Raw genomic sequence first — 13,176 nt, 5'->3', positions numbered from 1 at the left:
TCAAAATTATTGAGCAAATATGGTATTTTTTTAAAAAAAAAGTGCGTTGGGCAGCATATTAATAGCTATTTCAATTCTTTAACATTTTTATAACTTTGATCGCGCTAGCAAGACGTCATTGTAACTCTTTTTTCTTCAAATTTTAGTTCTAAAATATTTAAATTTTTCTAAGTACCTAGCTTTGTCTCACAAAAATGTTTGCTTTCAAATAGTGTTAGGGTTTTTAATTTTATTTTTTAACCGTCGTTGAACAGCCGACCCAATTTTTGGGTTTACGACTATTAATGTTCAAATACTTAGCCTTGTAATTTTGAACCCAATCCAGAAGACAAGGGAACTCCTGGATCATTGGGAGAAAATCGCCTTCGTGGAGGACTTTTTGATGGAACTAACCCACATTGGCGTTACGTGGAGAGAAAGATCACGAGAACCTGCCATGGTTAGCAGGACGGCGAATGTACTCTAACCCACGATCCGTCTACCACTGAGAATGTTTCACTTCAGCAATGTGGTCGGTGCAAGCCGAATGCGGAATCGTATCGACTGTCCATCGCTGGGATTCGAACCCGATTCACCTCATTGGAAGGTGAACGCTCTATCCCCAGAGCCGTCGCGGCTTAGTGTTAATGTTTAAAATAAACTCCTGTAAACACAATTCAGAATCTAAAGTTAGATTTTAAATAAGTTATAGAAAATGAAGAAAGAATATTGTTCACCTGCCTCGAAAAGTAATTAAGTGGCTCTTACTTTTTTTTCCAAAAAAAAAGAGAAAAATTAACTCTATTTCTGACCACTACCCTTTATTTGGTGGCCTTAAAGATAACAAGCCTTCCGTCACAAAATAAATCTTAACGTCCATCGACACCAATGAAATATTGCCTAATTCTATCGAGAATATATCCAATCTCAAAAAATAGAATAAAGGGTTTTCAAAAAATCGATTACGATTCTTACACAAAAAATAATCTGTCCAGCCTATTCGTAAATCAATCATAGGTTATGAAAAGTAGCCGCCAAACCCACTTCAAAAATAATATAACTCAACTCAGACATAAAAAATTCCAAAATTGATAGCCCTTTGATTTGAAATGGTGGTTTCATATAACACGTTTTGGCGATATGATAAAGCAATTACACCAACTTGACCAACTTCCTTCGTTCGCTTTAGTAATACAAGTAAGCATTAACCGCCAATGGTAGCTGTCAACAAATGTCGAATAAAGCAAAAATATAGCCGACAATGTTCTTTAAAAAAAATGGCCCGTTCATTGCCGTGCACATGAAATATAAAGAACAAATTATTTCATTCAAGCTAGATGGCGTTACTAAATTGGGAGTGGTCAACATATGTGTCAATACTTGATGACGGTAAAGACTCCAGCGTTACTTTGATGTATTGTACCTGAAACTACCTATTAATAATACCGTTCTTCAATAACATAGGGGAGGACGTGCTTAACATATTTTTATTTGATGATCTATGAATAATGGATTAGAAAGCAAATCAAATGTAAACCCTATTTCATTTTTCAGTAACAGAAATGTATCTAATTCCTGGTATTGACAATGTGATTGATACTTCCTTTTTTGATTGTAAATTTTAAATTTTCTTCTCGATAAATTACTGATGATCAATAAATTACTGCTGAATATTCACCTTAATCAGCAATCTGATCTGGTGGACATGTTTTCCTCATTGCATACTGGAGATTGCACGAAGTCTGAGTCTGCAGATGAATAAGATTCATCCTGTTTTCCGATGGTAGCTGAACAGCAACTGAGCTTGGAAAAGAACTTACAGATCTTTCAGAACCACTTCTTAAATAACGAATCTGAACAATGATTAATCTTATTGTTTAAATAAATTGCGAGGTAACATTATTATATGTTCATGCATTAAACTAGACATTCGTTCAGTGAGGAATCTATGCAATGTAATAGGAAAATACTATTTTATCTGCAGAAAAAAAATTTCTTTCCTGGCAAGAGTTTTAGAAAATTACAACTCAACTTGAAACTATGTATTGCGTAAATCAAAGAGTATATAAATTACCTCAATTATAAATCCAGTTTTGTAAAGATTATCCTAACCTATGAAATGTTTATTTAATATTGTGGCGCCAGACATGGTGCGTAGTCGCTAAAGGAATCAGCTGGATGACGTACACAGGATCGGCAACCTTGTACCTTTCTTCAGTATTTAAGAAGCTTCGAACTTTGCTCTGTGCACTTTATACTTAGTGCTCGTCATTATGTGCATAACTCATTTAATATCTTAGTACTTGAGAATGGAGATTTCTCCTACTTTTACCCTTTATCTAAATTGTTTATTTAACATATGCCTACCCAATTTTATGCCAAATCAATTTCGTTGAATCGGTAAGTGGCGCTTCGCGCCAAAAGACGAGATTCCACCTATTCACATCACATCACATCGCTCTGTGCACACTCACACTTAACTTTTTCTTTTCTGTTTTTATATTGTTGTTATGTTTCGGTTGGTAATAAATGTTGTTTGATTTTGTCATAGTTGTCCTCAACTTAATATGAGAGGGTTCCTCCCCCTCAATATCTTTATCAATAAATTGAAAAATGGTCGAAAATATTTTGAATCACTTTAAAAATTTTATATTTCAACATTTATTTTAGGCTTAACTAACACCACTTGAACTTTGCGTCCCGTGCGAGAAAATTAACGAAATATAACAAATAGTGATGCAAAAATTTCCCGCCAGTCATCACCCGATCGCCACTTATTCGTGAAAAATGCATTCCATGCTCAATTTATTATTGTTATTTTTTATAAATATGAATTCTAATAAATGTTTTATACTATTCTGAATATTACTTTATCTAATGCATGTTTCCTTGTTTTTTTTTTCTTTTTTTTTTTTTCATTTTAGAACTAAACTTAGTAATGTTCACCATATTTTATATTAATAATATCAACTTTTTTTAACCGCTTAAAATTTTCAATTTTTGAGAAAAAAACCACATGTTTTAATAAGAGACCACTGTTAAAATGCTTCAACTGGCCACTGGCCAGCAAACAAAATTTCGTAGTTTTGCCCTATAACCATTGTTACGTTTTATTTCTCTTCACTTTTACATAAGATTTGATGAATATTCTTCTAATTAGTACATATATCATTTCACATACTGCATTAAAAACCTGTACGAAAATTAATCTTCAGATTAGATTGGCATACGCAGAATATTCTGACATATTTTAATGAGTTATTTTATCTTCGTTAACAATTATAATTAAATGTGTCACGATACATTGTATAAACTTCATCAATAATTATTTAAATTTCTGTCGTATGTTATGACGAAACTTTTCCTCTAAAGATAAGAGATGTCAAGATTATGGGTGTTTCGATATCAAATAAAAAGCCTGCCCGCATTTAAAGTGCCGATAAAAGATAGAATAAGCACTGGAAGTGGATCGTAAAAGCAGGGAGGTCCATTCAAATGACGAGAAAGACTCACGACAACTGATACCTGTGCAGGCGCCCAATTGTCACCTGTAGTTAGAGGTAAGGACATATCACAGAACTGTCGAACTCAATTAAGTGCCTTTCTTTCCTTATGACTTTTTCTCAATCTTTCGGAAGGCAGTCGAAAAGAGGGATTGTACAAAAATAAAATTTTCCACACATTTTTTCATAAAAATATTTTTGAATATTATATATATATTATAATAAGTAAAAACAAAAAAATACGAAGAAAATTACGAAAAACAATAAGTTTTATTTATTGCGTATAAGCTGCATGTAAATAGAACTCATAAAATAAGTTCAAAATGTAGAGAAAACAAGGGAAAAATTACAGAACAATGAAAAAAGGGGAAAAAAAGAAAAATAATAATAAAAATGAAAATAACGAAAAACCGGAACGAAAAGAACTTATATATATATATAATATATATAACTAAAAATAATCGAAACGAAATTTTAAGGATATATGCTAGCAAAAATAGTACTTCATCAGGGATTATACAGTCTGCTAACACACTGACTAACAGACAGAGTGTCCCCTTATGAAGTGCTGTTTTTGCTAACATACATATCTTTAAAATTCCGTTTTGCTTATTTTTGGTTTCTAGCTTTTTATTTCAAATTGCTTACATGCTACAAATTTGGTTTCAGCTCTTTCAGCACTTTTCTATTTTGACTTATTATTTCAAAGTCCTATCCTAAAATTTTTATCTTACAATTTGTTTAAATCAATTTCATACTTTGATGGGATTGGCATGCAGATAGTTTGATGCACGAGGTCCCTGTCGACATTAGAAGATTCTCCGACGAACCGTTCGAGTATAATAAGTGAAAATCGAAATAGAATTTTCTGGTTGGTTAAACGTTAGCCATTGTTTTAAATTTAACTATAGACGATTTAATTTTTCACATATTTCAAAGATAACATGAGTGATAATTTTTAGCTTATAGCTCTGTTTGATCACAAAATAGCATTGATTGAACGCATTTAAATGTTTAATTATTTTATATTCACTCTGGCAGAATAATTCAATGAAAAACATTGCGTGACAGCACGTGTGGTCTACGTCACCAAATTTATATTTTTAAAGTTCTCTGATACCATACACTTTTTTTTTTGTTTATAACATTTCTTTTAAAACGTGTTACTAAAAATTTATATGTTTAAAATCAACGGTAATCCAACCAATGTTAGATTGACTCTAAGTAAGTGAAAAATAAATATTTCCTACCTTTTGACTTTGTCATTTGTTGTTAAGAAGTAATAGTAATGCGCAGTTCAGATTTTAAAAAAAAAAATTAAAAGTGTAAAGCAGTATTTTTTGTAATTAAACTTTTTTTATATAATCTTTTTTTTTTGTTTAAAATATCAAAAAATTTTATAAATCTTAAATGTGAGTAAAAGTAAAAATGTTTTAAAACTGGATGAGCAGATTTTTAGAATCCCTCCTTTCTTTCTTTTATATTTCATTCTTTCTTTTTTTTCCCTTTTTTTTTTTTTTTTTTTTTTTTTTATTTTTTTTTTTTTTTTTTTTTTTTTTTTTTTTTTTTTTTTTTTTTTTTTTTTTTTTTNGTGTCTGTGTGTGTGTCTGTGTGTGTGTCTGTGTGTGTGTCTGTGTGTGTCTGTGTGTGTGTCTTTGTGTGTGTCTGTGTGTGTGTCTGTGTGTGTGTGTCTGTGTGTCTGTGTGTGGTGGTTGTGTATGTCTTTTCTAGACTCCTAAACCATCGAACCGAAATGAATAAAACTTGGCATACAGATTTAATTGAAAAATTAGAAACCAAAAATAATTTAAACGAAATTTTAAGGGTATATGTTAGTAAAAACAGTACTTTATCAGGGATCATACAGTCTGCTAACACACTGACTAGCAGGCAGTGTGTCCCCTTATGAAGTGCTGTTTTTGCTAACATACATATTTCTTTAAAATTCCGTTTTGCTTATTTTTGGTTTCTGACTTTTTATTCAAATTGTCTACATAATACAAATTTCGTTTCAGCTCTTTTAGCACTTTTCTATTTTGACTTATTATTTTTAAGATTTATCCTAAAATTTTTATCTTACAATTTGCTTAAATCAATTTCATACTTAGATTGGATTGGCATACAGATAGTTTGATGCACGAGGTCACTGTCGACATTAAAACATTCTACGACGAACCAGCCGAGCATAATGAGTGAAAATCGAAATAGAATTTTCTGGTTGGTGAAACGTTAGCCCTTGTTTTAAATTTAACTATGGACGATTTAGTTATCACATATTTTAAAGATAACATCAGTGATAATTTTTAGCTTATAGCTCTGTTTGATCGCAAAATAGTATATTGAACGCATTTAAATGTTTAATTATTTTGTATTCACTCTGGCAGAAAATTCAATGAAGAACATTACGTGATAGCGCGTGTGATCTACGTCACCACATTTATATTTTTAAAGTTGACAATTCTATATTTTTAAAGTTCCATGCACTTTTTTTAATTTATAACATTTCTCTTAAAACGTGTTACTAAAAATTTATGTTTTTAAAATCAATGATAATCCAACCAATAAGATTGACTCTAAGAACATGAAAAATAAATATTTCTTACCCTTTGGCTTTCTAATTTGTTGTTACGAAGTAATAGTAATGCGCATTTAGTTTTGAAAAAAAGACTGAGAAATGTAAAGCAGTATTTTTTTAATTAAACTTATTTTAAATAAACTTTTTTTGTTTAAAATATCAAAAAAATTTATAAATCTTAATTTATTGAAATACACAGGATGAATATAGTTAAAAATGAATTAAAACTGGATGAACAGATTTTTAGAATCGTTCCTTTCTTTCAGTTTTTTTTTTCTTTTCTTTTTTGAAATCATTCCTTTTTTTTATATTTGACAAGTACCCTATAAAATTGAAACGGATAAAACTTAAGGAATTCTTTTGTCTTAATTCAATAGTTATAGATTTAAAAATCATTCTCAAAATGTTGCTCTGCAAAATAAAATTCAATATACAAAATCCATACCTAAAACGTTTATTCTTTTCGACATCAAATAAATGCTTGCCATCAATCAAAACTTGGAATGAATTTCATGCTAAAATATGTTTTAAATCACTTTTGTATCAAATTCTTAAAACATTTTAAACACTGAATGTGATATCTAGATCTGACCGAAATCTCTCTTTTTGGTAAATGTAATCGATTTCGATTGCTAAGTCAAATTCTCCTTCAACCCTCAAGTTATTCAATGAAATATAAAAGGATTTCGTATAAAATATCCATTTCGAAATGTAATAAGAATAGATTCTAGAGATTGATATAATAAAACTCGCTCAATAGTTCCTTCAAAAGTTGTACTCAAATAAGATTTTTTCTAATACACATTATCGCTTTTCAAAATATAAATTGTGGCTCAGGCGTTTATCGCCGTAGCATTTTGTCAATAATAATTTTATTTTCAAGAACACAATGAGGGAAAAATATTGAACTTTTTTAATATTTTATATTTATAGTGGATGTTGTAATCTTCGTATTTAGAATATTTTAAATTTTAATGTTGTGCTTTTTTTATAATTGTTATTTATAATTGTTTTATAAATGAATTGTTCATGCATTTATAAATTCATTTTATTTTATATCCATTGCTCATTATCAATATTCAACTGCCTAAACTTGTAATTAGGAACCAAACCCAAAAAACAAGAGAACTTATGGATCAAGAATTGAGATAAACTTTCTTTCGAAAAGAACTTTTTCGTGCAGCTAATTCACTTTTGTGTTGCATGGTGAGGAAAACCTCGAAAATCTCCCATGGTAAACCCGATCTCAAAGGGAGTCTAACCCATTATCAGTATACCACCGAGGATATTTGAATATTTTGCATCAGCACTGCGACTGGGGGCAAGAAGAAAGCAAAATTTGAATCGATTAATCATCGATCGAACTCGAACCTGGGTCATATTTTGCATAAGCACTGCGACTGGGGGCAAGAAGGAAGCAAAATTTGTATCGATTAATCATCGAACGAACTCGAACCTGGGTCATATTTTGCATAAGCATTGCGACTAGGAGCAAGAAGAAAGCAAAATTTGAATCGATTAATCATCGATCGAACTCGAACCTGGGTCATATTTTGCATAAGCACTGCGACGGGGGGCAAGAAGAAAGCAAAATTTGAATCGATTAATCATCGATCAAACTCGAACCTGGGTCATATTTTGCATCAGCACTGCGACTGGGGGCAATAAGAAAGCAAAATTTGAATCAATTAATCATCAATCCAACTCGAACCTGGGTCATATTTTGCATCAGTACTGTGACTGGGGGCAATAAGAAAGCAAAATTTAAATCGATTAATCATCGATCGAACTCGAACCTGGGTCACATCATTGGGAAGTGAGCTCTCTATCCCTTGATTCCATGTGGCTCGGAGGTATATAATTGAAGATTGATTCTCGAATGAACAATAATTCAGGCTCTGAGCTGCCATAGTGAGGAACTGGGTTCTGTCAAAGGATATGCATAGGGGAAGAAGGCTAGCTTCCATAGACGTAATGGGAACCGATCCTCCAAGGTTTGATATGGTCACTTAAGTATAAAGAAAAAAACAGCATTCAGGAGTACAGGAACAGAAATTCCTTAAAAGGGTTTACACCCACTTCTTTCCCAATCAGTTCTAGAGATGAGGAGAGAGAATGTTTTCTCTTTTATTAATGGCTGGTCTGTAGCTGAATTTTTGCACTAAATTTAGCAATACTGTATTATTTATTAGGAACTAAACAAAATACTAGAACTAAAAAGGAACTAAACCTAAGACTAGTCGTTCAAAAATCTTTTGCATACCACATATATAAGCTTAACATTTCATTTTCTTAAATACTTACTTAAAAATTGTGAGAAATTTTGAAATTTAAACTGCATCTTAATCGTTCATATTTTGACACAGTTAATATTTTAGATTAACTTAAAAAATCACAATTTAAGGAAATTCAAAACATACATAAAAATTATGTTATTTCATTTTAAAATGGTTGGTAGATTCAAAATACTTTTTCCTTTAAAATATTTTCAAAACCATGCTTGTTAAAAATACTTTCTTCTACTGTATTGAAAGAATTTTTCATAGCAAATTAAATACCTGAACCTAGTTTTTAAGACTACATAAATATTTTTTTTAAAAATTCCTCAGTAATTCAGTAATTCTTACAGATTATCATCTGCTAAAATAATTTTAAATTCTTTGTTCAGTTATGACATTTTTTTAAACCATAAGGCACAAAAATATTGATTTTCATCTTCTTTAAAATGTACTTACATTTTTTTCAAAACTCAACTTTTCTCTATTCGCTTAGAAAAAAAATTATCATTTGAAGTGAAACGTTTCACAAACAATGATTAATTATCATATTGATATATCAAACAACGGAATAAATTTAAAAAAACAACTTTTACTTTTCCGAGAACATACTCGAATTTTAAACTAACTATTTTAATTTAAATTTTTATGAATGCTATGAAGTTCCGCTTTTCAATCCCCGTGGTTGTTTCTCACTCCTCTTCATTTTTTTCTTCTTAAAAGTCAATTTTTTTTAAAAAAAAAAGAAATCTTTTTACATAATATATAATTATTATAATTTTATGTAAGAAAACTTTATGAATATATTAATCATAACAAAATGAATGATAACTTGGTTTTGAAACATAATCAACTGCTCAATATACTCCAGTTGTTATGACTCTTATCAACGTCCCACAAATTGCAGGACTGTTAATTAGTTTTTATTGATCAGTTTGTTTAAGGTTTTGGATACAATGTCTTGCAAATTGCACTGAATCTCCACTCACAACTGATTTTGACTCGTAATAATTAAAAATATAATGCATTTGTCCAAATGATTGCCCTATCGTCCACTTCAGAAACTTAAAGGGTAATCAATAATTTTCTCTAACATTTTCATCTTTGTCCGAAGATATAAAAATATATTTTTATCCATTTTCATGAACAATGTTCGATACAAAAATGAATAAAATCAATTTTACGAACAGCAATTGCGTGAATATTGTACTGAAGTAGTTTATTTTGCACGCTATTGGTTTTGTACGCTATTGATGAAAAAGTATGAAAGCAGGCGTGCATTGAAGTTACTTTGCATGCAAATGTTTATTTTTTGAAAAAGAATCTTTCCAATTGAATACATATGAAATTTCATTCAAAAATTTATCAGTTAACCCCTTCATACGAAGACGTCTGGGAGACGTCATTTGTTTCTTATGTCAAAACAATAATTGACGTGTCTCGGACGTCTTCAACGCAGAGTTGCTAACTAGCTCCGGACATCATAGTGGTATTTTATCAATTGTGATTCTTGGTTTAATAAATTCAATTTAGTAGATTTGTATCCACCACTATTTCTAAATAATTCGTAGGCTTATATAATTCACCACTTTATAGTAGTTATGTCATGCTTTACCTTTTAAAAAAGCAAGCAAAAATAGTCAAATATATGCAAAATTTAGTTTGTAGTTATTTACCATTTTTTTAAAAAATTATTTTGGCTCGTCGGGAGCATCTTTGTCAACATTCCGTTGCGAGTTGTTGTTCAAAGATCGTTTCTAAATCAAGAAATTAATAATTCCGTATGGTTTAGAGAAGGGGTGTCAAACTCGCGGCCCGAGATGAACATTTTTGTGGCCCAGTTATATCCGACGCAAAGTAAAAATAAAATAGAAATGTGAATTAGAAAGAAAACTAGCATATAAAATTAGAATATACTTTATTTATAAGCTGTACGGATCATTTTAAATTGTACGCTCGAAAATGTAAAGTTCTAATTGGCTTGCGGCGCCTGCCATTCCAGGGATACTGCATCGTATCAAAAATACGCAGAAAAAATTTCAAATCTTAGAACAGAATTTGAAACAAGGTTTAAAGATTTTAATTTTTNTGTATTATCTATTAGCTCTATTTTATGAAATAAAATCTAAATAATAAAGCATAAGAATTACTCATATTAAATATTCAATGAAATTTAATAGAATTTTATATTTTAACTGAATTTCCTAAGAGCTTTAAAGAGTAAAATGTCGCTTTTTAACACGGTTAATATTTTTCACACCTTTAGCATTTTTTCATGAATAATTTATAATTTCTATTTTAAAAGAAATCTAAGTGAAACGAATATTAGTATCTCAAATATGCAAGCTCATATGAAATATGCATAGAAATTCAGGCGAATTTAATAATTTAAACATACAAGCTTTTAACTCGTTTTCTTAAGACTTCAAGAAAATTAAGAGAAGAATGTAGCCTTAATGTTTCGCTTTTAACACGGTTTATTTTTTTTACATTTTTAACAGTTTTTTCGTAACTTAATTCGTTTATAACTTCATGTTTTTAGCGGAATCAAAATAAGACGAATAGTAGTATTTCAAACATACAAGTTAAACAACTAATTTTTTTACATATCGATATTTACTTAAAAATTGTTTAAAGAATTATATAAACTACGCCCTAACCATTCCTATTTTGACGCAGTTCATCCACTCATTTAAATTAAATCGAAAAACTAACCTAAAGTTTAGATAGAGATTAAAATATATAAAACAGATTATATTTTAGAAAATTTAAGTGCAGTTAAATCCTTAGATTCAAAACATTTCTTCTCTTAAAATACTTTCAAAATCAATTTTACTAATATTTTCTTCTTTTCAACTGAATAAATTTTTCACTGAGAATAAAATGTCCCTGAAGTCTTGTTTTTAAAACTATATAGATATGCTTAGTACAATTTTATCAAAAATTTTATTTTTTCCTAGATTCACTTCTGCGAAAATAATTTAAAATTATCCGTCCGTTAGAACAAAGTTTCATTGAAATCATAAAGCACAAATATATCGAATTTCATCTTATTTATAATGTATTTACCTTTTGTTTTAACTCAGTGTTTCTTTCCCTTTCGTTTTGTTAAAAATAATGATTTGAAGCGAAACATTTCAAAATCATTGTGTAATTATTAGTGATATATGAAATAACGGAATAAATTTTTAAATAAAACAACGCTTACTTTTTTCGAGAACTTATTTAAATTTTTAGACAAACAATTTTAGCTCATTTGTTTATGAAAATGTATCACAATATAATCAGTACTAAATAAATATAAAAAATATATCATGTTTAATATAAAACACATGAACCTCTAAATATCTGCTAACGTGTCTCTTCAAACAGTTGTATAAGGAAATCTAAAATTATCTAATCATTGTTTTAGAACGAAAAAATAAATTATTGTAATTAAATTAAATAGGGTAAATTAATTTAAATTTACTAGAGGAATTATCATTCACATATTTTTAAGTTCTGTTTGGCAAGGTGTATATTTTTAAAAAATATATTTAAACTATACCGAACATATTAAATAAAACTCAAAACATTGTAATGTTTATTGATTGCAAGGCTTTCCATTTACGCTTTGAAACAATATAGTCCTGAACCACTCTTTTGATGAAATTTTTACATCTAACTGTCCCCTTATTGATCAAATCTTTGCGGCTCGAAATTTCGTAGACGTAACATTGCGTGGATTAAATTCTGCTAGTACAAATTCTAAAATTAATAATTAACACTAAATTATAATTAATTTTATCAGAAATTTAGTTATAAAAAATTATTTGTAATGGAAAATCCAAATTAAACCGAATATATTTAAAAAAAAACTCAGAGCATTGTGATGGCAAGGCTATCCTTTTACACTTGAATGGTTTGAAGCAATTTAGTCCCGAACCACGCTTTTACCAAAGATGAAATTTTTACATCTAACTGTTTCATAAGGGGCCAAATCCTTGCGGCCTAAACCTCGCCTACATAACTTCGCGGGGACTAAACTTCGTGCGCACAAATTCTAAAATTCATAATTAACATTGAGCTATAATTAATTTTAGAAAAAATTCAGTCATGAAAAATCTAGTTATGAAAAATTAATTATTATAAAAAATATTATATATAAATTATAATTTTAATAAATTCAAATTCTTTATTAACTTAAGTCTGATGAAAGTAAAAATATTAAATAAAATATTTTTTTTAATATTTTATTATTTTAATTTGAAAGATAGAATAAAATCGCTTAATGTTGATTTAGAATAGAAGTCAATGTTTTAAAGCTTTTAACTCATAAATAGTTTACTTTTAAGAAAAGTAAAAATATAATTTTTTAATTATTTTTTGCAGTATTTTACTTTAATTTAGAAACTAGAATGAAAAGCGATTAATGTAAATTTGGAAAATTTAATGTTTTAGAGCTTAAAATTCATAACTGATTTAATTTTAATCAAGTTAAAAAAAATTAGCTTTTTACTTTTTCAATTTAACTATTTACCAACTTGTGTTCCAATAATGAAACATGAATTTTGAATTTGATTTTAGCTAGCAATAGAAGTTTGAGGAATATTTCCTATACTGATTTAAAATTTACGTTGTGAAGTATTTTTTTTTTTTTTTTTTTTTTTTTTTTTTTTTTTTTTTNTTTTTTTTTTTTTTGCTTTTAGGTTGATTCCGTTTCCATAATTATTTAATTATTTTTTATTTTTCGTTCCTGGAAATCGTAGGAAGGAGACCCGCCCCCAGAAATGAAAACTTTTTGACAACAGCTTCGCTTGCTAAGTTCAAAATTCGTGAAGTTTTAGATCAGCGAAGTCTTATA

The 13,176-nt window shown here is 29.0% G+C and overlaps 1 long non-coding RNA gene across 2 annotated transcripts in view; it reads left to right on the top strand.

Annotated features, from left to right (window-relative positions):
- LOC110282269 (uncharacterized) overlaps positions 1 to 13,176 on the top strand; it is a 226,111-nt gene that overhangs the window by 91,393 nt on the left and 121,542 nt on the right. The window contains exon 1 of one of the 2 annotated variants that reach the window (XR_011636565.1): positions 3,376 to 3,539. The exons of the other annotated variant lie outside the window; for it this stretch is intronic. This is a non-coding gene — a long non-coding RNA (uncharacterized lncRNA). Of the gene's footprint in view, positions 1 to 3,375; positions 3,540 to 13,176 lie in introns of those variants that run through there. 2 annotated transcript variants of the gene reach the window in all.

Source organism: Parasteatoda tepidariorum, chromosome 4, assembly GCF_043381705.1.
Source record: "Parasteatoda tepidariorum isolate YZ-2023 chromosome 4, CAS_Ptep_4.0, whole genome shotgun sequence".
Lineage (NCBI taxonomy): Eukaryota > Metazoa > Arthropoda > Arachnida > Araneae > Theridiidae > Parasteatoda > Parasteatoda tepidariorum.
Note: the sequence above shows the minus strand (reverse complement) of the source record. Positions and strands in the feature narration are given on the sequence as shown.